This window comes from Colobus angolensis, unplaced genomic scaffold (genome assembly GCF_000951035.1).
Source record: "Colobus angolensis palliatus isolate OR3802 unplaced genomic scaffold, Cang.pa_1.0 Scaffold220, whole genome shotgun sequence".
In the NCBI taxonomy this organism is placed as follows: Eukaryota; Metazoa; Chordata; class Mammalia; order Primates; family Cercopithecidae; genus Colobus; species Colobus angolensis.
Genome location: NW_012115378.1, coordinates 5,167,455 through 5,192,413, shown reverse-complemented (window position 1 = coordinate 5,192,413; position 24,959 = coordinate 5,167,455). Strand labels below are relative to the sequence as shown.

The following is a 24,959-nucleotide window of genomic DNA, read 5'->3' as shown; positions in this document are numbered from 1 at the left end:
ATGTGCGTGAACTTCAATTTGAAAACACCATAAAAAAAGATACCTGTGAACTAGAAAAGTAAAATGAAGAGAAGCCGAACTAACTGTGCTGAAGGGGGTTTTAATTATTCTTTTTAAAATAATTCCAGCAGAGCTTTACAGGTTTAATTTTAGATTAGTCAAAATTTATAAATGTAGCCTCATTGCAATCACTAGAGTTTCTTCTCATGGCAACGTATTATACTTTTCAGAAGCTCTATACATAGGGAACCAATTTAGCCAAAATTAATATATTCTCTTCATACCTTTTATTATTTTAAAATACTCCTTTCAGTCTTCATTTTACCCATTTTGCCCAACCCAGACCAAAGTATGTATTGAAAGACAAGGAATAATAGAAATGTAAACAAAACGTTGAGTATATCGTGGTTGATAGTATTTGAATGTCTTTGATTTGAGTTCCTTGATTCTTGCATAGAAAAATGTAAGGTTGCAAAGGCGATGGAATCTGAAGGTCTCCTTTGTTCCATCTCAGTAACTGCCCAACATTTACCATGTGTCACATTTGGGCGTGTGTGTGCGTCTGTATGCGTGAGTGCTGGCGTGCATACATACTTTGGTTCCCGGGATGAATGATTGAAGGATGACCTACACCTCCTGGTGTAAACAAATTTTTCATCATACTGGTGTTCTAAGTACTGTAAAATCTCATTTATTTATATTTCAGTGATTTGGAACTTCAATAATTGGGAAACAGGCCAGATAAAGTTTTCCTTTCCATGATACATGAGAAAAGTTTTCATGAACTAGATTGCAAAAAAACGTTTAACCTATTTAAGAAATCAGCTGATATGTTGGCACTTTATAATCACCAATGCACATTTAGGCAAAATTCATTTTACAGGTAACAAATAATTCTCATTTATGAAAGAAGATATTCTGCAATGTTCTAAGAATCATTAATTCATAGAGTTTGAAGAGAACTTTGAGGCAATCTAGTTCAGTGATTCCCAGACCCTAGCAAGTTACCAGGATCAACTGAGGGCATTAGAAATTTTGGATTCTAGGTATAGATTTTCACTTCTCGTCTCTCAGAGATTATGATTCAATAGGATGAGTCTTAAAAAATCAATGCCGTTTCACAGCCTTCCAGTTGATGCTAACACACAGCCAGACTTGGAGCCATTGAGTTGGTCTAGTCCCCTACATAATGTAGAAATCCTTCTAATAGTTTTTTAAATAAGTAATTATTCTTATGTATTTAGAAATTTGAAATGAATCTTAGATTTTCAAATACACTCTGTTGTTAAAAGTTGTTGGACAGTTGTGTTAGATATATTTTTTTCCTCTTATGCTGGGCTGAAAAACCTACCTAGGTTTCCTAGAGCAGTGGTCCTCAACCTTTTTGGTACCAGGGTCCGGTTTCATGGAAGACAGTTTTTCCATGGACCAGGGGGATGGTTTCAGGATGATTCAAATGCAGTACATTTACTGTGCACTTTATTTCTATTGTTATATTTCTATTATTACATTGTAATATATAATAAAATAATTATACAACTCACCATAATGTAGAATCAGTGGGAGCCCTGAGGTTGTTTTCCTGCAACTAGACATTCCTATCTGGGGGTGATGGGAGACAGTGACACATCATCAGCTATTAGATTCTCATAAGGAACACACAAGTTAGTTCCCTCACATGTGCAGCTCACAGTAGGGTTTGCACTCATGTGATAATCTGATGCTGCCACTAATCTGACAGGAGGCAGAGCTCAGGTGGTAATGCAAGTGATAGGGAGCAGCTGTAAATATAAGTGAAGCTTCACTCGCTCGCCCACCACTCACCTCCTGCTGTACGGCCCAGTTCCTAACAGGCCACGGACTAAAGAAAACTAAAATACCAGTTTTCTTTTAAGGCTTTCTAAAATCACAGTAGTCTTTTAGCAGTCACAGTGCAGTGTTGGGCCCCTGTTCAGCTTCTAGCTGATTATCAATATCGATCTTTTTTTTTTTTTTAACAAAAACAAGTGTTTTCAAGCCAAGTTTTTCCTATCCTATATTTCTTCTAATTAAGATATTTTGAACAGCTATGCATGACTATTGTTTAACATTTTTTGTCCTCTACTGATTTAGACACTTTGCTTCAATTCATTTACAGTTAGCAATTAATTGAGTTCCTACTATGTTCCAGGTAGTGTTCTAAGGATTGGAGATAATAATGGGAACAAGAGAAGTAAATTCCCTGTTCATTGTGGTACTTAATTCCAACCTAGTGGGGACATCTATGGAAGCCATCACAGTCTTTGAGGCAAAGTAGCCTAGTTGTTAAGGGTGCAGACCTCTTAGCTAAGATGAGATGCCTGGTTTCAGCTGTCCTAAGTGAACTTAGGCTGGCCTTTTTGCCCCTCTTATTTTTATTTTTTTGAGATGGAATCTTGCTCTGTTGCCTAGTCTCCTGGAGTGCAGTGGCATGATCTCAGCTCACTGCAACCTCTGCCTCCCGGGTTCAAGCAATTTCTGGCTAATTTTTGCATTATGTATGTATGTATTTATTTATTTATTTGAGATGGAGTCTCGCTCTGTCACCCAGGGAGGATTGCAGTTGCGCAATCTCGGTTCACTGCAAGCTCTGCCTCCCAGTTTCAGGCCATTCTTCTGCCTCAGCCTCCCAAGTGGCTGGGACTCCAGGTGACCACCACCACACCTGGCTAAGTTTTTGTATATTTAGTAGAGACGGGGTTTCACCATCTCCATCTCCTGACCTGGTGATCCACCCGCCTTGGCCTCCTAAAGTGCTGAGACTACAGGCGTGAACCACCACACCTGGCTTTTATTTATTTATTTTTTTAAGTAGAGACAGCACAGCGTTTTACTTTGTTGACCAGGCAGTCTCTGACTCCTGACCTCAAGTGATCCCCTGGCCTCGGCCTCCCAAAGTGCTAGGATTACAGGTGTGAGCCACTGGGCCTGGCCTCTTTGCCCCTCTTTAACCTTATTTATAAAATAGGGATAACACTAACAAGACCTAAGGCACAGGCATCTTTAATTTTCAGAATTAAAAGACATAATATATGTAAAGCATTTAAAACAGTGCTAAATAAATGCTAATTATCATTACCACCATCATCATCTTCATAGTTATTGACATCATCATTATCCTCCTCATCCTTATCCTCATTATCATCAGTATTATCTGTTCCTTTATGTAATTTGCAGGTTTGACAAGCAGGTGGCCTATGTCTCCATCCCAGTTTTATTACTTAAAGATAATAAAGAGTTGTACTTCAATTGTTTTGTTATTTTAATTATGCTAACTCATTCTTCCTGAAATGATACCAAATCATTGGAATTTTTACTTTAATTCTCTGCATAGGGTTTTTGGGAGTGTATGACCATTTTTTGAAACATGGTGATTTGATTGAAAAAAAAAGTTTAAAAGAAAAAAGAAAAACGATGACAACAACAACAAGAAGCAGTTTTGAAGCAGCAAAGTGATCCAGAGTAGATAATCATTATCCCATCTTTTGGAAGCCAAGTTAATTGCAAGTTAAGAGTCATCAGACCTGGATTTAAATCTTCTACCTTTTCTTATGTTTATCTCCTTGGATTGACTCTCAGCCTCAGTTACTTCATCTGTAAAGTGAGAATAATGGTATCCTCTTACAAGAATGTTGTAAGGGTTAAATAAAGTCATCTAGATGTAATAGGAAAATAAATGCCTTCTGCTTATAACCAAAACCACCTTGTAGAGCCAGTCCCTCCAGCGAATGAAAGGCCCTTTATGCTGCTGACACCTTGAAAGATGAATGTCTCTGCATACTGAAGGGGGAAAATATTGATACTTTCAACATAATCCAGCAGGAAGGGGATGTGGAAAATGGAAAGAAGTTTTGACTCTTTCCCATGTTCTCCCAATTTCAGTGGACTTTACCAAACTCTTGATAGGTTAGTATTGCATAAAAGTAGTAAATGGGCAGTTGCACATCTGATGCTACGGCAGCAATGTATGGGAGTGATTTGGGAGGTAGAAAAGGCCAGGAAAACACAAGCTCCAGGGACTTACAGACATGAGGATGGGTGTGTGAGTCAGTTCAGGCTTCGGTAACAAAAATACCATAGACGGCGTGGCTTGAACAACAGAAAATTATTTCTCACAGTTTTGGAGGCTGAAAAGTGCAAGATCAGAGTGCTGGCAGATTCTGTTCCTAGTGAGGGCTCACTTTCCGTTTATGTCCTCACATGGTGAGGGGGGCAATGAGAGAGAGAAAGAGAGGAACAAGAGAGAAAGTGCACATGTGTGTGCTCTCCTCTCTCTTCTTACAAAGCCACTAATTCCATCATGAGGGCCCCACCCTCATGACCTAATTACCTCCCAAAGGTTCCATATCCAAATACTATCTTATTGGTGATTAGGGTTTCAAGGTATGAATTTTTAAGGGGCAGACCCAAACATTTAGACCATAGAAAAATAGTTTTGGTTTTCCACAGGCCATAGGATTATAGGGGTTCACAGCAATTTCTTTACCAGATCTGTTATGCCTCCAGCTGAAATCTGGGTTACATAGAAATAAAATATTTATATAGTTCAAAATTGATAAATGATAGCTATTATTATTATGTGTAATTATTAACTTTGCAAAGTACTCATTTGAAAATTCATCTTTGAGATGAATTTTGGAGTTTTTATTGCTTAGAAGCCTTGCAGATACCATATGTTACATTGTATATAAATAGCCAGAACGTTGATTGCATAAGCAAGTTTAACAAGAATATAAAACCACTGGACTTCCTACAATGGTATTGACTCAGATCTCATTCATAAAATATAATCTACTTACTCTCTTCGCTGCCAGCTGCCTCTGTTGGGTATTCACCAAATCTTACGATATCCAAGTCACAAAATTTCAAGGTATTTCTGACTCTTCCATTTTCTTGCTATATTGTATAGTTTCTAAGGCTGTAATATTTCTTAAATCTTTCTCTTCATTCCAGCTGAGCTGCCATCAGCTGGATTCAACTGTGTTGGTTCTCCCTTGAGCTGTTGTAAAGTGGAAGCCCTGCTTTCTGGGCCCCTATCCCCATCTAATCTACACTACATATTTTGTCAAATGAATTTTTGCAAAGCCAAACATTAATAATCAATTACATCAGTCCTCTTCATAAAAACCATTGAATTCCCAATTACTTATTATAACCTTTCTTTCCTTTCTTTTTTTCTCCTATTGGTATATGTCTTCCTGGAATTTCATTTGAGGGATAAAAGAGTTTGTGGGTCCAGATCTGGAGAAATGTGAAAGGGGAATTTCAGACAGAAACTGCTCAGATCATGGGGAAGAAGTGAACAGAGGTAGATCCCTCCACTCCGAGTAATTGGCCTGGCCAGAAGGAAGCTTTGAAAGTCAGCTAGCCTTCCCTCAACTTCCAGCCAGAATGGTACCCAAACCCCCCCCAAGGAGAGATGCTACCCTTCTCTTAAAATTTTCCAGCAAAGTAAACTCTCTTGAGAGTTTGTTCCAGCTGATTTGCTGTTGTATTTAGGTTTCTTTATCATAGCTGTTCTTGGTAATTACCCAGCAGCTTTCATCGGAAGAGCCTTTAAATAGACCTGATAATGCCTCTCTGAGGTAGGTAAACACAAAGTATCATTATCCCCATTTAACAGATGAAAGACTAGAGGAAAAGGGGCTTGAGCAGCTCTTCCAATGCTGCAGGATGGGTTTTATTTCCTCCATTTCACACAGGAAACATCTCCAGGGTTTTCTCACACGACTTTTCTTGGCTCTCAGGTGTGGCTGAAAATGCCTTACTTCCCAGAGTCTGACTTTGGGCTCCCCTTCTTCCTCAGACATGGAGTCTGGTGATATGGTGACTGGAGAATGGTCAGTCATGTGCCTATTATTTAGTTTTCCTAAGATGGAAGTAACTTTAAGATTTGTTTGATCATATCATAAAGATAATACACGCTCACTGAAAAAAATTCTCACTATACTTAAAAGCAAGAAGAACTTACTACATAGTAGGTGTTCAATAAATGCTTGGTGTATAAATGAAGATATGATGAATAAAAGAAGGAATAGAGTCCAGCGTAGTTTCTCATGCCTGTAATCCCAGCACTTTGGGAGGCCAAGGTGGGCAGATCACTTGAGGTCAGCAGCTCGAGATCGAGATCAGCCTGGCCAACATGGTGAAACACTGTCTCTACTAAAAATACAAAAATTAGCTGGGGGTTGTGGCATGTGCCTGTAACCCCAGCTACTCAGGAGGCTGAGGCAGGAGAATCACTTGAACTTGGGAGGTGGAGTTTGCCATGAGCTGAGGACACATCATTGCACTCCAGCCTGGGCAACAGAGTGAGACTCCATCTCAAAAAAACAAAAACAAAAACAAAAACAAAAAACAACAACAAAGAAGGAATAGGTGGGAAGACTAAAAGCCACTTGTAATCCCACTATCCAGGAAGTTGTTATAGATTCTTTACATCCTTTTTTTCCTTACTTGTTTCAAGGTTCAGTCAGAGCGGGTAGAGGTGTCAAAAGGCAACTGGGAAAAAGGAAAACGCGACATTTCTGAATCACAGGGTGGAAGACTCAGAGAACTATATACTGGGGGAAGGGACATTCATATCAACGAACTCCCAAATCTAAGCTGCTATTTTTACTATGTACTGCCCTAGACCCTCCACCTTTTATCCCTGTCTGAGCATGTCCAAATAATGAGTCTTTCTCTTGTTACATTATCACATTCATCATTCTTCTTTGGATGTCTCTGCTTATCTTTGCTCTTTAGGTCTGGTGTTGTCTTATAGAATAGGAGCCTACCATGATAGAGTACAATGTTTACCAAACTTCAGTTACCAGTACAACAAAGGACTTTCATTGTTTTTGCCATAGCTACACACTTAGAAATTATTTACTAAATATTTTATTTAAAACTCCTCACTTAAAAAAAATGCTTCCTTAAAAATCCCAGGCTATTGTAGTGGTTCCCAATGTGGGCTGTGGGAACTTTTATAAGCTATCAGAACTTCTCAGGGACTCTGATTCAATGATCTGGGATGGGACCCAGCATCGTTTGTGTGTGCATGTGTGTGTGTGTGTGTGTGTGTGTGTGTCTTTTAAGCTTTCTGACTGATTCTATTAATAACATGCAACCAGTATTGAGAACCATGTTTCTAAGCAATTATATTTACTAAATCATGGGCTTCATGGGTTAATTATTTTATCTCTAACACACATTAAAATATAACAATACCTAGCTTGTTATAAATGTTAAAATGATTTCTTGTGTACCGTCTGAAATTGTCTCACGTTCTACCAGTGGCAGATAAATACTACTTGGGGTGCACTATAAGAAATGGAAGAAACCAGGACTTTAATATCTGAAGCTCTGAAAACCTGTTACATTCCAACTCTGCCACTTCCTGTCTGTGTGACCATGTGAAGATCAACATCTTTGTTGGCTGTTGCTTTACACACTGCAATTTTGATTAGCCATCTTACCACCCCTTCACTTCTCATCCCACCCCTGTGGCTCACACCGGTCCTCCACAGTTCTTCCAGAATGTTACTGTGTCCTCTCGCATGCAGTTAGAGTAGTTGGCTTATGCTTTTGCCACATTCCTCTAGGCACCAAACTTGTAGACTGGCTGGTGATAGCAGCAGCAGATATAACAAAAAAGTCATAAGACCTTTATCTGAATCCATGAAATGTAGCCCACCCCCACCACCCAAGGCTTAGCTCGTAAGCCCCAAGGATCAGGTCAAGTTTATGTTTATACTGTACATGGCACTTGACACTTCTTTCTTGGTCGTTTGCTTCATGAGGGACAATGGCTTCCAGCCAAGTTTATACTCACTGCGTTTCCCCCTCCTTCCCCACCTCCCAGATTAAAGCTTCCTTTAGTAACTAGAAGCAGTTGAATATCTTCTTGGCTTGATTACCTATATAATCCCTAATTCTAATACCTAGTACTTAGCACCTTTCTTCTGAAGAGCATAAATTGCAATGGAAATAGCATCTCATTAATCCTCCCCACATCCCTGTGAGGAAGTTGCGTGGCAAGCATTAGCTCTCAGACTAATCCTCCTGCCTGCAAGTGCGATGCAGGGTCCTGCTGCTCTCTAGCACAGATGCTTGCTACTGAGCAAGCTGGTGGAGACAACCAATATGTGCATGACAGGAGAAAGCTCTTCCCTTTGTTCAAGAGAGAAGTGGTTCTGTGCAGCCTGTCACAGTGGAGTCATTCAAGCTCTGTATAGCCTAGTGACGAAAGGAGATAAAGCATCACTCTCAGGCTAGTGGTGGACTCGTAAGTAATGCCTGCATTTAAATTCCTAATAAAGCCCAATTATTAGACTGTGCTGCCACCTGAGAGCCAATCTCATTACTGAGACTTCGTCCTCTCTTTTTATCTCTCCCTCCCATCTGGCTGGCTTTTGGAAGAGATAAGAGTGACTTTTTGACCTAAGGAAACTTTGGCACCTGCTGCAGAAGAAAAAGTGCAGAAAGACACCAAGGTTGCAAAATAATAATGAAAATTCAGGTTCAGAAGGATGCAACATCTTTCCACTAAAATTATATCTCTGAGAGAGTGAGACATATGGTAGAAATGAATATTTTGACAGCAACATGACATTCTGAAGAAAGGAGTTCAGCCATTCAAGATGATGCTGAGTGGGACAACAGCCTCCTGATCTAAAGTCCAATTTCATTCATTACTTTAACTCCAGGGAGAGGTTCCTTGTGGGGAAACTGTGAGGCTCTTTCTGAGGAACTGGAGCCAGCCTCCTGCCAAGCAGGCTGTTTCCAGTCGGAGAGTCACTGCAGGAGTGGCCATGCAGGGAGATAGTGAGAAAAATTAGTAACAGGATAGTTTTCTCCAGGCTTCTCCTGGAATATTCATGGCAACAAACAGGTGTCCATTTTCAAGAAGGGACTTTCAGTGGATTCCTTCTAAAAGGACTCAACATTTATTTTAAGGGAAAGAAAAATGCTATGAAATCATCCCGGGGTAAAGATAAAAGAAGAAGGTTATCCTTATTTTGGGGTAGGTCTGCAGCAAGGGAGGGAGGCAGGCCCTGGTGGATGTGTGTGCTGTGGAGACAATGAAGTGTGGCTTGTGGAATCCTGCTTAGGGACACCCTGCTGCTGTGGGTGAAATGGAATCTCTTATCTTCCTCTGCTTTTCCTCTCCCTCCTTGTAGGGAGCCAGTTCTTTCTCTTCTTTGCTGTATCACCAACCCTCAGGGACTATGGTGCCACAATGAACCCTAGGTGGAGGGCTCCGTGGTGTCTAGGAAACCCTCCAAGGTCATCCCCTGCTGGAAAGGGAATTCACAGAAGCCTCTGAGACTCACCCAATCAGCTAATCTGGAGCAATATTCTTTTCATTATCAAATCTTTGACATGCAGCAACAAATTATTCTGAAAAGTTTACCATGTTCTCTGAAGCTGAATTGTGGATGCTATACTGTGTGGCTTGAATTATTCTGCAAATTCTCTAGCACGGTAGGGACCCAAATTTCATCTCGAAGAAATAAATCCCCCAGAATTTGATCATTCCAGCAACTTTCCCTATGACTCATTTCCCTTTTTCTCATATCAATTAATCAAATATCTTTTAATTTTGCAAAAATTTTTCCCGAACTTCTCTTTCAATAAATTACTTTCAGTGTTTTCTCCTATCTTTTATAGACATGTAGCAAATTCAAAAAACAGAAGCAATGATTTGTTTAGTTCCATGATTTTCAAAACGTGGTCCAAAATCTACTGGTAGCAAAACTACCTATGTTGCTTGCTAAACATGCAGGTTCTTGGGACCTCCTTTCAGATCAATTTATTTAGAATCTCTGGGGTGGAGCTAGGGAAGATATATTTTATTTAAAAACTCTATGGTTGACTCTTTAAAAAGCTACTGGTCTAGGCAAGATCTTCTGGATCTGCATTTTTTTCCTCTACTAGCTTTACATTACTGGAAGAGCTATTTATCCACTGCTGACTTGGATAACTGCTCAACTGCCTAGATAACTTTGCTTGTATGGATCTAGTTGAAAAGTAGTATTTCAGTTAATTTCCCTGTTTTCTAATTTTGTGTCCTAGACTTGGCCTTGTTATGGATTAAACTGTGTTCCCTCCAAATTCATGTGTTGAAGCCCTAACCCCCAAAATGACTATATTTGGAGATAGAGTCTTTAAGGAGGTAATTAATGTTAAATGAGGTCATAAGGGTGAGGCCCTGATCCAATACGACTGGTGTCCTTATAAGAAGAGGAAGAGACACCAGATCTTTCTCTGCATGTAAGCACAGAGAAAAGGCCATATGGGGATACAGCAGGAAGGCAGCTGTCTGCAAACCAGGAAGAGAAGCTCCACAGAAATCAACCCTGCTGGCATCTTGGTCTTGAACTTCCAACCACCAGAAATTGGAGACAATAAATTTTCGTTAAGCCACTTGGAGACTTTAGGGTTTAGACTTTCCTTCACACACACACACACACACACACAAACACACGCATGCAAATGTGAAACACTATGCAAAAAAACCATTCTAAGGTAAAATGATTCCTTCTCTTAATAGGTCCAAAGAACGACTGTTTCCTGGAAGTCGGACTGTCAGTTTGATTAAACTGATGGAAGGCTTGGGGGGCTCTTTCCTGCATGAGAGGTGTCCTTTTCCTGGGATCAATTTTTACCTAGACTACTTGCTGTTGGTTTCATTTGCTGCTCCTTAACCCTGGGAAAACCCCAAATCTTGAATTTATTTGAGTGCATCAAGGGTGGTGTTTAAAGATTTCAGTTTTGCGTTGTCTATTTTCACTTTTCAGTTTTGAATACAAGAATGCCAATTGAAGTTTGTCCAGATTCCAGGTGTTCTGAAGTGATGTCTAGAATTGGTACCTTCTCTACATGACTAGAACTTCTGCCAAGGGAAGAAGATGTCTTCTAAAGACAAAAACTTGTGACTAATTTCAAGAGGTTTTCTGCATTCTTGGGATTTGTTGAAAATGCATTCTAAAACCTGTAAAATAATCACATCCTTTGATGATACCTTGTCTCCGTGAAATATAAAGAAATCCACATTACAATCCCTACCATCTTGCTCTCAGAGCTGTCATGGTGACTCAGTCTTCTTTCTTAAGTATCAAATATGTAAATCTTTTCAGAGAAAGCAAGAATTTGATTGTTCATGAAAATACATAATCAAAATAGAAATTGTTCTATTCAGCAGCATAAATATTAAGCCCAAGAAACAATTTGTTGACCAATCTTCCATATCCACACACTAGAAGCGACAATGAAGTAACAGTACCCAACTTACTAAGAGTAGTAAAAGTAATTTCTCTTCAAGAGCAGCAGTAGCAGCAGTTTTTGTCCCTAAGGAAAACTGCCAGGAGACTGTAGCAAAGGAAAGATGAAACCAGATAAGTTATTCTCATGATAAATTTAGCTTTTCCATGTCGGAATCCACTTGGTGCTATGTGTGGTGAAGCCCTCCATTGAATCTCAGCCTTGACTGAAAATCCCATGTTTGCTGTTTCCTGCTGATCCCCACAAGGAACGTTTTAAATTGAGAGCTGCTGTTTTTTTGTTTTGTTTTGTTTTCTTTTCTTTTGACATGCAGTACTTCTTCTTCTATATCCTGCTGAATAGAACAATTTCTATTTTGATTATGTATTTTCATGAACAATCAAATTCTTGCTTTCTCTGAAAAGATTTACATATTTGATACTTAAGAAAGAAGACTGAGTCACCATGACAGCTCTGAGAGCAAGATGGTAGGGATTGTAATGTGGATTTCTTTATATTTCTTATCAGATATCATGTCTTGGAAGTCAAAAAAATTTCACCTTGTTTTCCTAATTATTGTATTAACATTGCTTGAAAAAAATATTTCTTATGTGTCTTTAAGAAAATTTAAGTAACTCAAGTAATGAAAATATTTTCCTTGAAATGAAAGATTTGCTTATCCAAGTCCAGAATATCATTTAAGAAATATGATGCCCAAGTCATCAAAGCTAAAATGATTACATAAAGAGGAAAATAAACAATACCAAAATCAATCACAGATATTTTTCTCTGCCATACCAAATAGCAAGATTTTTAATAATAGTCATAAGTGTCATATAAAATCATCTAGAGAATTTTTCACTGTACATCTGCATGTATTTTATTTTCATTTTTGCAAATAGTATAACCTATTCCTGCAGAAGGTAGCCCCAGCTGTGATCTAGGTACCATAAGAAGTCCTATGATGCTTACAGGATATTTATAACTTAATCATAAACAGACACATAGCACAACCAAAAAACAAAGGGCCAAAGAATTTGAATAGACATCTCTCTCTCTCTCTTTTGTATTTTTTGTTTTGTTTTGCTTTTTTGTTTTTAGAGACGGAGTCTCGCTCTATTGCCCAGGCTGGAGTGCAGTGGACCGATCACAGCTCACTGCAGCCTTAAACTCCTGGGTTCAAGCAGTTCTCCTGCCTCAGCCTCCGAGTATCTGGAACTATAAGCATGCACCACCAGGCCCAGAGACATTTTTCAAAATAGATATGCAAGTGGCCAATAAGCACATGAAAAGGTGCTCAACATGATTAGCCATTAGGGGCATGCAAACCACCATGAGATACTACCTCACATCTATTAAGATGGTTATAATGAAAAAGACAGATGAGCATTGGTGAAGATGTGGCGCAACTGGAACTGTCATAAACTGCTGGTGTGAATGTAAAATGATGCAGCTGCTTTGAAAAGCCATCTGGCAGTTCCTCAAAAGGTTAAATATTTGTTTAATGTTAACTGAATTAACATATGAGGCAGCATTCCCACTCCTAGGTGTATGCATACCCAAGAGAAATGAAAAGATATGTTCATACAAAAACTTGCATAGGCATGCTCAGGGCAGCACTATTCATAATAGCAAAGAGTGGAAACAACCCACATGTCCATGGATAAACAACAAAATGTAGTTTATCTGTACAATGGAATATTATTCAGCCATAAAAATAAATAACGTAGTATTACCTGCGACAACATAGATGAACCTTGGAAATACACTACATGAAAGAAGCCATTCAAAAAAACCCATATATTGTATGATTCTATTTAAATGAAATGTCCAGAATAGGCAAATCTCTGATGACAGAAAGTAGATTAGTGGTTACCTAGGGCTAAGAGTGGGGAAGATGACGGTGGTGGTGAGGGAATGATTGGTGATTGCTAACAGATACAGGTTTTTGGGGGAAGAAATGATTAAAATGTTCTAAAATTGTGGTGATGGCCACACGACTCTGTGAATATACTGAAAACCATTGAATTGTATACTTTAAGTGGGTGGATTGTATAGTATGTTAATTACATCTCAATAAAGCTGCTCAATGTGAATCTACCATGGGTTTTCTAAATTTTCTGATTGCATGAATAGATCAAAAGGATGGAATAAAATTCCAGGATTGGCCTGGGCTCTGTACATCACTCGAAGGTGGATAAAATGAACATAAACTTAAAATGATGACTAAAATGGATAATGCTTCGGCAGAAGCATAATCATTATCAGAACAGTGTCAGGACTCATGTGGAAATCCAATTCTAAACATTTTGTATGGAAGTGGAAGTCCTAACAACTGAACAGAAAGGTAAGTAGATGTAAATGGAACGATTCCTATAAAAATCCAAGCTATCAATCATTGAATATTTATAGCCAGGCACTATACTAAGTGATGTACATACATTATTTTAACATTTAAAATTGCCCTAATGAAGTGGGTATTCTGATGTGCATTTTATAGGTAAGGAATCTGAAAATAGACTAAGTAAATTACCCAAGGAGAAGCAGCTTGTAACTGGTAGTGGTGAGATTTAAACTAGCATTTGTCTAACTTTCAGGTCTTAATTACTACACAACACAGCTGTTTAAGATATCTGCCTTATAACCTTCTCTCTCTCTCTCTCTCTCTCTCTCTCTCTCTCTCTCTCTCTCTCGTCATTTTGGAGTGAATGCTTACGAAACCTTAGGAGACGGAGATTACAGGAATTGCCACTGACATGGTGGTACAGTTGCTATAGTAACCAATCCACCAAATTCATCTGTGCTACTGGGTACACACTTCTGCCTCTGTAATACACCCATACTGACTGGGATCTCTCACTGTATCAGTGAACTCCTGTTAATGCATATGAAATAGAAAGTGGTGAGGGCCTAGTGTACACCTGATAGCATTAAAGTGTTTCCTTTAAAGTTTCCCTCTCTGACTCAGAGGTTATTCCCTCTTTTAATCCCATCATTTTGCATGGGATGCTCTGATGTGGCTGGTTTTGAGGGGTGCTCAAAATCAGAGCCAGACAACCGTCTGTTGTTTTGCTCTAAGAAGGATTTACAGATATGACTATTTTCTTTTTGGTGACAAATTGACCCTCCCAGCCCAATAATTCCTCACTCAGTGCCAGATTGTGAATTGTGGACCATCCCACCCTGACCCTGACATTCAAAATAGACATTTATCTGATAAAAACACATCTCAGAAATCACTCTATAGAAAATTTGAAGGGAGCACCCAACAATATGCGATGGGACTGTGTACACACACACTGGCGCACACACACACAAACACACATACACACACATTCATCTTTCCATATTTTTCAACAATGCCTCTACATTTTCAAGGACTTTTTCTTCTCAGATATTGCTGCTTTCTCTCTTCTTCCTCCTCTGCATTTCACTGGCCTCGCCTGTCTTCAGAGGCACCTGAAGGCACATAAGGCAGGGAAGTGAAACCGACTGTAATTCTTCAGTTCACTTCTCTGCAGCCTCCAGTGAGCCAGTCTCCATACGGTGGCCCAGCTGAGCTCTGAGGAAGTTCAGAGTCCCCGCGCAGGTGCAATTTACCAACCCCCTCACAGGCGCTCTGGGAGCAAAGAAGCCAGACATATGCATGTGAAAGGCTTTGGGAGCAGCAGAAAAGAAAGTCTCTAAGCTTAAGTTTATGAGATTAAAAAGAAGAGGAACTCTCTTCTATGAAAGGAAGAAATGAAAGACATGTGTAACTCAACCAGCCATCATTTTCCTTTTGAAGAATGAAATATAAATTGCTGAGAGCTGTGGAAAATTCTAATGCTCCCACTTCCTTCTGATGCCCTTGGTTTCACCTCTGGTTCCCTCCAACTTCATTCTTCTGGTGTTAACAGTCTCTGACTATTTCTGTGCTATCAGTGATATCACGAATACGTCCTAGTGTTTTTTTGATAGGCAAAAGTGCATTCAGGTAAATTTTGCTAAATATGTCTTTTAAAATTAATAATATACAAACTTAAAACAGCATTTTATGTTCAGTTTTTCTACAATCTCAGCTGATCTTTCTACAAACCCTGGTAAGTAGTTAGAACCATAATTATTAACCCATTTTACTGCTGCAGGACTCGACTAAAGTGGAACCAGGCCCATTTAGGTTGATGATTTCAAAGGCAGCAGTGTTTCCACAATAGTATCACTTCTTTTCTCAGTTCAACTGAAAAACATGCTGATTTTTCCATTTTAAAATGTATCTATGTTGTAAATAATCCTTAGCAGGGCCTACAACTTCCTGTATGATTTGGACAACCCCTCTTGCCACAAATGTAGCCACACACCCTTTTTTTTTTTTTTAAGTTCCTGGAAGGTGCCAAGCTCTTTTCTGCCCGGGAGCTTTTGCACGTGGTTTTCTCTCAGCTTTGCCACTCCAATTGCACACTTTGCCTTCTCCCCAGGCCTGTTACTTAGAATGGCTCATCTTTCAGGCTCATCCTATACCTTTGCTGCAGAGAAAGTCTTCTCCAGTCACTGGATAAGGTTACTGCTGTCTGTTACAAAGTGTCCCAGCCCATGTCACTCTTCTCTTGTAGATTATGTATTGCCAGTGTGATTATTTTGTGTTATTATTTACTGTTTCTCTTTTTACTGTAAATTGCATGCAGTCAGAAACGTGTCTGTCTTGTTCAACTCTGTATCTCAGAACTTAGCTCAGAGCTTGATGTACCATATATGCGCAATACAAATGTGGGGGATATTCCACAGAACAACTTCTGATTAGTAGTAAATTGCAGTACATCACTCTAAGTTTTCACTATCAGTGTGACACAGTCATCGGCCTGCATTTAAAAAGCTGTCAGATGTCCTGAAGTTCTCCTTGCTTCTCAGGTCTTTTGCCAGGTCAGATTACAGTGGGAATTAAGATGATTTTGCAACAAATGCAGTTATATGTTTATCTCCTTATATTCACATAACAGGTTGTGCCCCTTGAACTCTGACACTTCTGAAACTACTGCATTACCTAGCACAACAATGGGTTTAAAAAAACAAAAAAAAATCTTATTAACTCAGATTACATATACATAGTTATTGAATCGAATGGAATTATAGGCGGTAAGGTACCATGATTGACATTTTTTTTCTTGTGACAATATTTTCTTTCTTTTGAGGACTGACTTTTTTTCTTTTTCTTTTTAATGGAACTCTGTCTATAACTCTAAATTATATAAGGTTGGGTCTGCCATGATTTAAGTGTGTCTTTTTATTATTATTATTATTATTGTTATACTTTAAGTTCTAGGGTACATGTGCATAACGTGCAGGTTTGTTACATATGTATACTTGTGCCATGTTGGTGTGCTGCACCCATCAACTCGTCAGCACCCATCAACTAGTCATTTACATCAGGTATAACTCCTAATGCCATCCCTCCCCCCTCCCCACTCCCCATGATAGGCCCCAATGTGTGATGTTCCCCTTTCCGAGTCCAAGTGATCTCATTGTTCAGTTCCCACCTATGAGTGAGAACATGCGGTGTTTGGTTTTCTGTTCTTGCGATAGTTTGCTGAGAATGATGGTTTCCAGCTGCATCCATGTCCTTACAAAGGACACAAACTCATCCTTTTTTATGGCTGCATAGTATTCCATGGTGTATATGTGCCACATTTTCTAATCCAGTCTGTCACTGATGGACATTTGGGTTGATTCCAAGTCTTTGCTATTGTGAATAGTGCCGCAATAAACATACGTGTGCATACGTCTTTATAGCAGCATGATTTATAATCCTTTGGGTATATACCCAGTAATGGGATGGCTGGGTCATATGGTACTTCTAGTTCTAGATCCTTGAGGAATCGCCATACTGATTTGTACTTATCTTGATTTGTAAATATTGAACACCTAATTTCCAGTCTTTAGAACTTTCTTGCCCATCTTCTTTTTCTTCCTTTTTCAGATAGTTCACATTCTTTTTTTTTTTTTTTTTTTGAGACGGAGTCTCGCTCTGTCGCCCGGGCTGGAGTGCAGTGGCCGGATCTCAGCTCACTGCAAGCTCCGCCTCCCAGGTTTACGCCATTCTCCTGCCTCAGCCTCCCGAGTAGCTGGGACTACAGGCACCCGCCACCTCGCCCGGCTAGGTTTTTGTATTTTTTAGTAGAGACGGGGTTTCACAGTGTTAGCCAGGATGGTCTCGATCTCCTGACCTCGTGATCCGCCCGTCTCGGCCTCCCAAAGTGCTGGGATTACAGGCTTGAGCCACCGCGCCCAGCCAGTTCACATTCTTAATAACTTGTTTGATACCCCTTATTTCCTTGCATTTTTCTTACTTCTTGTTTTTCTTCTTTTTCTCATTACCCTGTAATTTATGTTCTCTTTTTATGGTAGGCATTCCCTAGTACCTTTCTGCTTTACTTCTAATGTTGCAAATAGTTCTAATCCTATATGCATTAATATTATTTGTGACTAGATAAACCTCTCTGGTATTTACAGTAACACACTCATTATATCATCATATTACAACAGATAGCCTTTCTCTGGTTAAGTCACCCTCCTACCCATATCAAAATAGTGCTTTTGTTTTGTTTTAATTTAAAGAAATCATCAGTAGTAATTCATGTATTGTGAATTATCTTGGAAATCAGTGAAAAGGACATGGAAAATGAACGTATTTTCTGAATTCTGAATGAATGAGAGAAGACAAACATTTATGATCTAACAATTGTTAAAATGATTTTCTTGAAACAAAACATAGACAGAATAAATTTTCAGTTAGAGAGGTCTTATTTTGTTATTAAAATATACAGGTATTTTTATAATTCCAGCTTCTACCTGGTTATTTAATCACCTGAAAGCATCACCAACATGAATAGTGTTTTACTGTCACAAAAACAAATCTGACACCCCTCTAGTACTTCAGTGCACAGAAATCCAGGAAAAACAACTTTTGGTTCAAATTCAAGCTTCAAGTTTTTTTTTTTTTTCATAGTTATTTTTCATAGTTAAACTGAAAGTTCTTATTTTTCTTTCTTTATTTAAAGTGCATTGGCTCATTCTATTTTTACTAAGTCAATATTATCGTGCCAAATCTCAGCAACTTCATTATTTAGCCCCTTAATTCAGAACTAATAATTAAGTGCTGTAGACCAGAAGGATAGAATTCTGACTTTCTAATGTCTTCCCCTCATTCTTCATTGGTTGAGTGGCCTGAAGAAGAGTTAGATGGCAGGAACTTTTAATGACTTTTGTGGTGGTAAAACAGAAGCGGAAGGTGTAGATCAGAGTTTGTCTTTTGTCGATGCCACATCGCCAATATACATTCATAATGGCAGGGTATTCCCCTGGTGATAAGGACCTCTGACTCAACGCTATTCAGATAATTGGGTAAATTACTTATCTTCTCTGAGTCCCAGTTTTCTAATCTTTAAAAAGGCTGAAAGGGTGCTGTAAAGGTTAGAAACACTGTAAGTGATAAGTCAAGCTTTGTGGTAGTTGCTCAGTCAGTGATAGCTTCTATTATTATTGGCAAATAACAGGTTGTGTGTATGTTTGCGTGTGTGTAATCATCTTTAAAATTACTTATATTTTTATTGCACATTACCTTTGTTGATTGACACTGAGCCAACCTTAAGTGTCTATCTCAATTATATTTAAGACCAATAGCAATATATAACGAACTCACATTTTTGGATCAAGGGTCAGGCACTGAGTTAAGTGCTTTGGTTACAAATATTCAGAGAAGTCACTGTCTATTGGGGTCTGAGATAGACACATAAGACAAACCTACGATGGGGTAAGTATTCCTCCAGAGGCTGTTCACTTTGCAGAAGGCAGGCAGGATCTATACTCAAGCCAGTTGATCCACTCAGAAGTCAGGAATCCTGATAACACATGTCATTTGATCAAAGCAGCTGGAGATACAGACTGACACTCAGAAAAATAATTGTTCACATGTTTATTTAGTTTAGATTAGTTTGCCTAGATTAGTTTGCTGAATATGTGCCCATTAATCTCAGAAAAATAGTGTGTTAAATATACTCGCCTACTTTGATTTCCTACTCAAAATGATTAAAATATCATATAAACAATATTTAAGCCTCTTCTGAATAATGATGACCATTCTACATTAGGAGGTTTTATATCTAGTATGCTTGAAAAAATGAGAAACTCATCCACTGTTTTAATTAATCACTATTTAGCTTCCAAGGATCACTATTCAAATCCTTAAGTCATATTCTGGAAAAATTAACTTCTAACTTAGCACGGTAGAATTATTTAGACTTGAGTTCTTTCCAAACGGAAGGATGAAGACTAATGGGGATTTTTTTCCACTAGAATAAGGGCAAATTGTTTTTGTCCATTTTCTTCACTGATACATCCCAAGTGCCTAGTACATGGGTTGGCAAACTGTGGCTCACAGAATAAATCCAGTCCACCTCTTATTTTTATATTTTTGTGTAGCCTGAAAACTAAGAATGTCTTTTATGTTTTCAAGTGGTTGAAAAAATTAAAAGAATAATATTTCATGATGTGAATATTACATGAAATTTCAGTGCCCACAAACGCAGTTTTACTGTAACACAGCCATACCCATTCATTTATGTACTGTCAGTTGTGTTTTTGCACTACAGGGGAAGAGTAGCATAGTTGCAACAGAGACCTTGTGACCCCAAAGCCAAAAATAAACACTGTGTTGCTTTTTATAGAAAAAAAATTGCTGACTCCTGGCTTGGAAAAACAACTCTCCTAATTGTTTTTTAAAGTCAGATACATTAATATTTAACCCTCACAAGTTTCTTTTTAAAAGAAAAGTCTTAAGTCTACATGTAACTCTTCAGTCAATTACTAGATTACAGCCTGGCTAGCATTTGAGGAGTGACAGTAAAAAACAGCACACTGTAAATAACAACATAGACTTGCCACACTGCCTGGGTTCAGCTGTGCAATCACGGAGCAATACTTAACTTCTCTGTGAATCAGTTTTTTATCTATATGAGGCTAATGATGGTACCCATACCTTGGGCTATTATGAAAATTCAATTAATTAATGTTTTGTGAAGTGCATCAATATCACCTGTTACGCAGTAGCAGTTGTAAAAAAGGTAACAAATTTTTTACTGCTTTTTTAAGTTAAGAAAATTGGGATACTTAGAATTTGCTAAGGTAATGAGTGAACCTCATGTTCATAAAAATGGTAAAAATACAAGCATGAATTAAAACTGGAAAATGTCCACTTTTAACAGTAAGTCCTCTATTTCAATACAATGCATTGGTATCCTTTTTTTTTTTTTTTTGACGGAGTCTCGCTCTGTCACCCAGGCCGGAGTGCTGTGGCCGGATCTCAGCTCACTGCAAGCTCTGCCTCCCGGGTTCATGCCATTCTCCTGCCTCAGCCTCCCGAGTAGCTGGGACTACAGGCGCCCCCACGTCGCCCGGCTAGTTTTTTGTAGTTTTTAGTAGAGACGGGGTTTCACCGTGTTAGCCAGGATGATCTCGATCTCCTGACCTCGTGATCCGCCCGTCTCGGCCTCCCAAAGTGCTGGGATTACAGGCTTGAGCCACCGCGCCCGGCCAGGTATCCTTTTTAATTACCTTTTGATTGTAGGATGTAACTATTTGACTCCCACACCGGTTGAGGTAATTTTGTAATCAATGGTCTTGTTTCAGATAATAAACAAATTGTATTCTGAATGGTTGAATAATTTCTGATACAAAATTTAACTACCTAACAATTTTTAATCTGAGGGTATCAAATTGATACAAAGGGAAGTAACAATTTAGAGAATGCATGGATACAAGATTAGTTTGCTTAGTTAAGGTTATTATTCAGTTCTTAGAAAGAGAACCAATAGAAAATACTGTCCCACAATTAATGAAACACTTTCTAAGCACCAAAGCCAGGAATCAAAACTGTATATTAGGAAATGTAACGGCATTTTAGTTATTGCAAGTCATTTTAGCAGATAGATAATTAGTACCCTTCATGTTTAAATAGATTTTTACATTAATTTATGAGAAATCTATGAATAGACTATGTTTTGTAGTAAATGAAATCTTAGGTAGTCTCCTATTGTTTATAAAATATAATTTCTTTAAAACTACACTTTGATATGGAACCCCACACAGGACATAACAGCTAGTTGTTAAATGCTTAAAAAATATGATTATTTCATGAATGTATTTCTATTACAGGTGTTTTCTTGGAGAAGGTTCAGTAAAGTTTTGTTATGTGCAATAGTAACGTAAATTAATGTATTGATGAAGTACAACATTGAGCCTTTCTTATTTCATAATCTTAATTCATTCAACTTTTATAAGCATTTATGTGTTACATTGTGTGAGGTGCAGTGAAAATGTAAAACATCAGTTAATTTTATCCAGTTAATTAATATCTAGTCCAATTTGATTTATTTGGGATTATGGCTAAATTATACATTAAAATTTCAAACTGCAAATAAAAAAATTTTGGGTTACTTAAGCTAAATTTAGACTATAAGTCTTCTGTTATTTACATGTAATGTACTAAACACTGCATATCACGTCACTTTATGAAACTAAATTTTCATGCTTTAGATGATGTTAATATTGACTTGCAGAAAGATTAAATCAAGCTGATGTAATCTATTCATCACCTCACCTCTTTGTCATGTTTTTGTGTTGAGAATGTTTCAAATCTACTCTTTTAGCAATTTTGAAATATATAATACTTTTTTAATAACTGTGGTCACGTTGTTGACGCAATAGATCACTAAAACTTATTCTTCCTGTCTAACTGAAACTTTATATCCTTTGTCAAGTCTTGTCATCTTAAATTACCTATGTGTGTATTTGAATACAGAGTGACAAGTTTCTTATTTTACTTATTGTCCTTACGTTAAGTTTGGTAAAACGGAATACGAATTTGAGTGCAACTGGTAAACTTAGAAAAACTAAGCAACAAGAGGGAATCTTTTAAATTAATTTGAGCATTTGTATAAAGATTTTATACTTGGGTTCCTTTACTTTTCTAGACTTAATACAAATTCAAAATTATTTAATAATCTTTAAAATCCTTAAATTGTGATTATATTAATATCTCTACTTTCTATAGATAATATATTCTTTAACAAGTGAATTCTGTTTTGAAGTTATTCTATTTGCTTATACTTTGTACTTATTCCAAAAGACTGGTTAATTTGACATTTTCATCTCCCCCTCTGAATTTAATGAACTCTTTTATATTTAGAGTTTAATAACTACAGGTGGATAAAAAGTAATAAATACAAGGTCCTTCTATTCAATTGTCTTCAATAAAAGTGATGTAATCTCAAAACCAATTGGTTAACATATTTATCCCCCTGTTAAGCGACACATAAGGCTGAGGGAACATTTTTATATTACACTGATGCTATAATAAATGGGCTGATTTAATACTGCTGGTTGCAACTTACAGCATTTTTGTCTACTTTAAAGTTAGGAACGTCATGGTTATTTTGGCATTCTTCCTGTGAATTAAAATTAAAATAATGTAATTAGTCTGTAAAATTCGAAGTGCTACATTTACGAATAATGGAATAAAACCCAAATTATATTATTTTGAGGTCAATGATAGGTTCGCATGAACTATTTTCTTTTCTATATCTTTCTCTTTTAAAAGAAAATACAGTTTTCTTCCTACTGCAGAAGTATCAGATTCTTGCAGCATCCATGACACTTGTAAGCATTTAGTGGTCAGACACCACTACATATCCTTCAAATGATGTGGCCCAGTGAAGCTGGAAGGTGTCGTCATGGAGCCAGGCAGCCTGGTATCTCAGCCATCCACCAGGACAGAGCCAGCAGGCCTTAGCTGGTGTGCTGAATCTTGACTAAAGTGGGAAATGGATTTTGCATTTTGAAAGTCAAACTCTTCTAACATCGAATCTTAGGACATACCTATTAAATAAAGGTGCATTGAGAGCTTCAGAAATTATTTACTGGATCAAATTTATAAAGCTCCTCTGCCAAAATTACTTTTAGAATAAGTTAAATCTTAATTTTATTATTCCTCTGGGTTTCTGAATTTATACCACATTATACATATTTTTTAAAGTATGAGTAAATGTATGTTCAGAACTATAACTGTGTTGTCTGAATTACTGACTATGTATGATATATGCTAAATGAAGTATACTTGTAGGTCATTTAAAAGTGGTAAATATTAAAATGACAGAATATTAATCACCAATGCCCATTGCCCATCACACTGAGTTTGCCATTTGGATCTTTAGACAAGCGAAAAATTCCAATAAAATAAAAATACTTTTCATGTTTTTTTCCTCATTGGCCTCTTGTGCTCACTGTTAAAAGCACATGGGGATTTAGATTCTTGTTTCTTCTATTGTCCTATTAGCATCTTTTGACACCCCGATTCATTAATTCATCTCCCACAGATGTTAGAAAAATCAACTTACAGGATTTTGTTACAAGTTCAAAATTCCTCATGCCTACTCTTGGCCTCTCCTTAACACTAGAGCTGCCTAAAAATGTGTAGAGAATATCTTCCATTTCTTGAAACTTTAGTTACCTAGGTCTGGTGGAAACATAATGAAAAATACACACACACACACACACACGCACACATACACACACACACTCCATTTAATTCTATAAGGCTGCACAAGGTGGGCCCCATCCTTTAGACATCATTCTGATTGGGAAAATGCCCTGCTAGATTTTCAAACCATGTGCTTTGCTAATGTAACACTTTGGTGGTTAGGCTGGTGTAGCCTGGCATCTGGAATCATGATGTTTTATCATGAGAAACTGAGAGGATACTGTTTCTCTTTTCTAAAAAGAGAAAGAAACCCTTTGCTAAGGCTCATTAAAAATGGTTTTAAAATTGGAGCCAATAAAACACGATTGTCAATTCCTACAACCTTTTTATCTCAGCAGCATTTTTAAAAGGCATCATTTCTCTCTCCCCTGAAATCCTACTTGCAACACACATATCCACGTTTCTAACTAGCAACAACAGGAGCAGCAACAACTCCCCAACTTCTTTGTCACTGGTGAGCAGGCACACAGACCAACTGGAGCTAGAAGCCTCCCCACTCCCCCATCCCAATTTTCAACTGCACTCTTCTCAGAAATGGGAGTTACTAGGCAAGATTCACCCCATCACCCTGAAATCTCTTGCTTTACTCTCCTTTAAAAGTGAAAAGGAAAGGCTTTCCACAACGTAGAAAAGTTTGCCTGGGCACATGACACCAGCATTTCCAATAGTGACCCTAATAGACAAAGCATTTTGGAGCTCTGACATCCACAGGGAGCAGATCCCAGTCATGAAGAAACAACTTGAGTGTGTGACAGCAAGACCATGAAAGCCTTCCTTTGCAAGCATCCCCTGGGCTCTTCTGCTCACCCAAGGCAGAACTGAGGAGGGGTGGAGTGGGCTTTCCTCACCACAGGATCCCTTTTCTAGAGCAAGCCCATCTTGAGATTTGTAGGGAGAACTGGCTTAGAGAGACTGCCAAAGCTACACTTCTAACTCTCCTGGCCTTTGGCCCCACCTGCCTGTCAATTTCAGTCTGAGTCCACAATTCCCATGTTTATGGCTCTGGAGATATCTAGAACCTCGGCTTTGGAGCGCTCAGGGATGCTGTTAGGCCAGTTCCCTATTGACCTTTCAGGGACTCTGAAATCAACTTTCCCCACACACTCTGAATTGTTTGCGTTTGTTT

The 24,959-nt window shown here is 38.1% G+C and overlaps 1 protein-coding gene across 1 annotated transcript in view; it reads right to left on the bottom strand.

The window, feature by feature from the left end:
- The window catches only part of KLHL14 (kelch-like family member 14), a 100,593-nt gene that overhangs the window by 73,069 nt on the left and 2,565 nt on the right, over window positions 1-24,959 (bottom strand). The window lies entirely within an intron of this gene.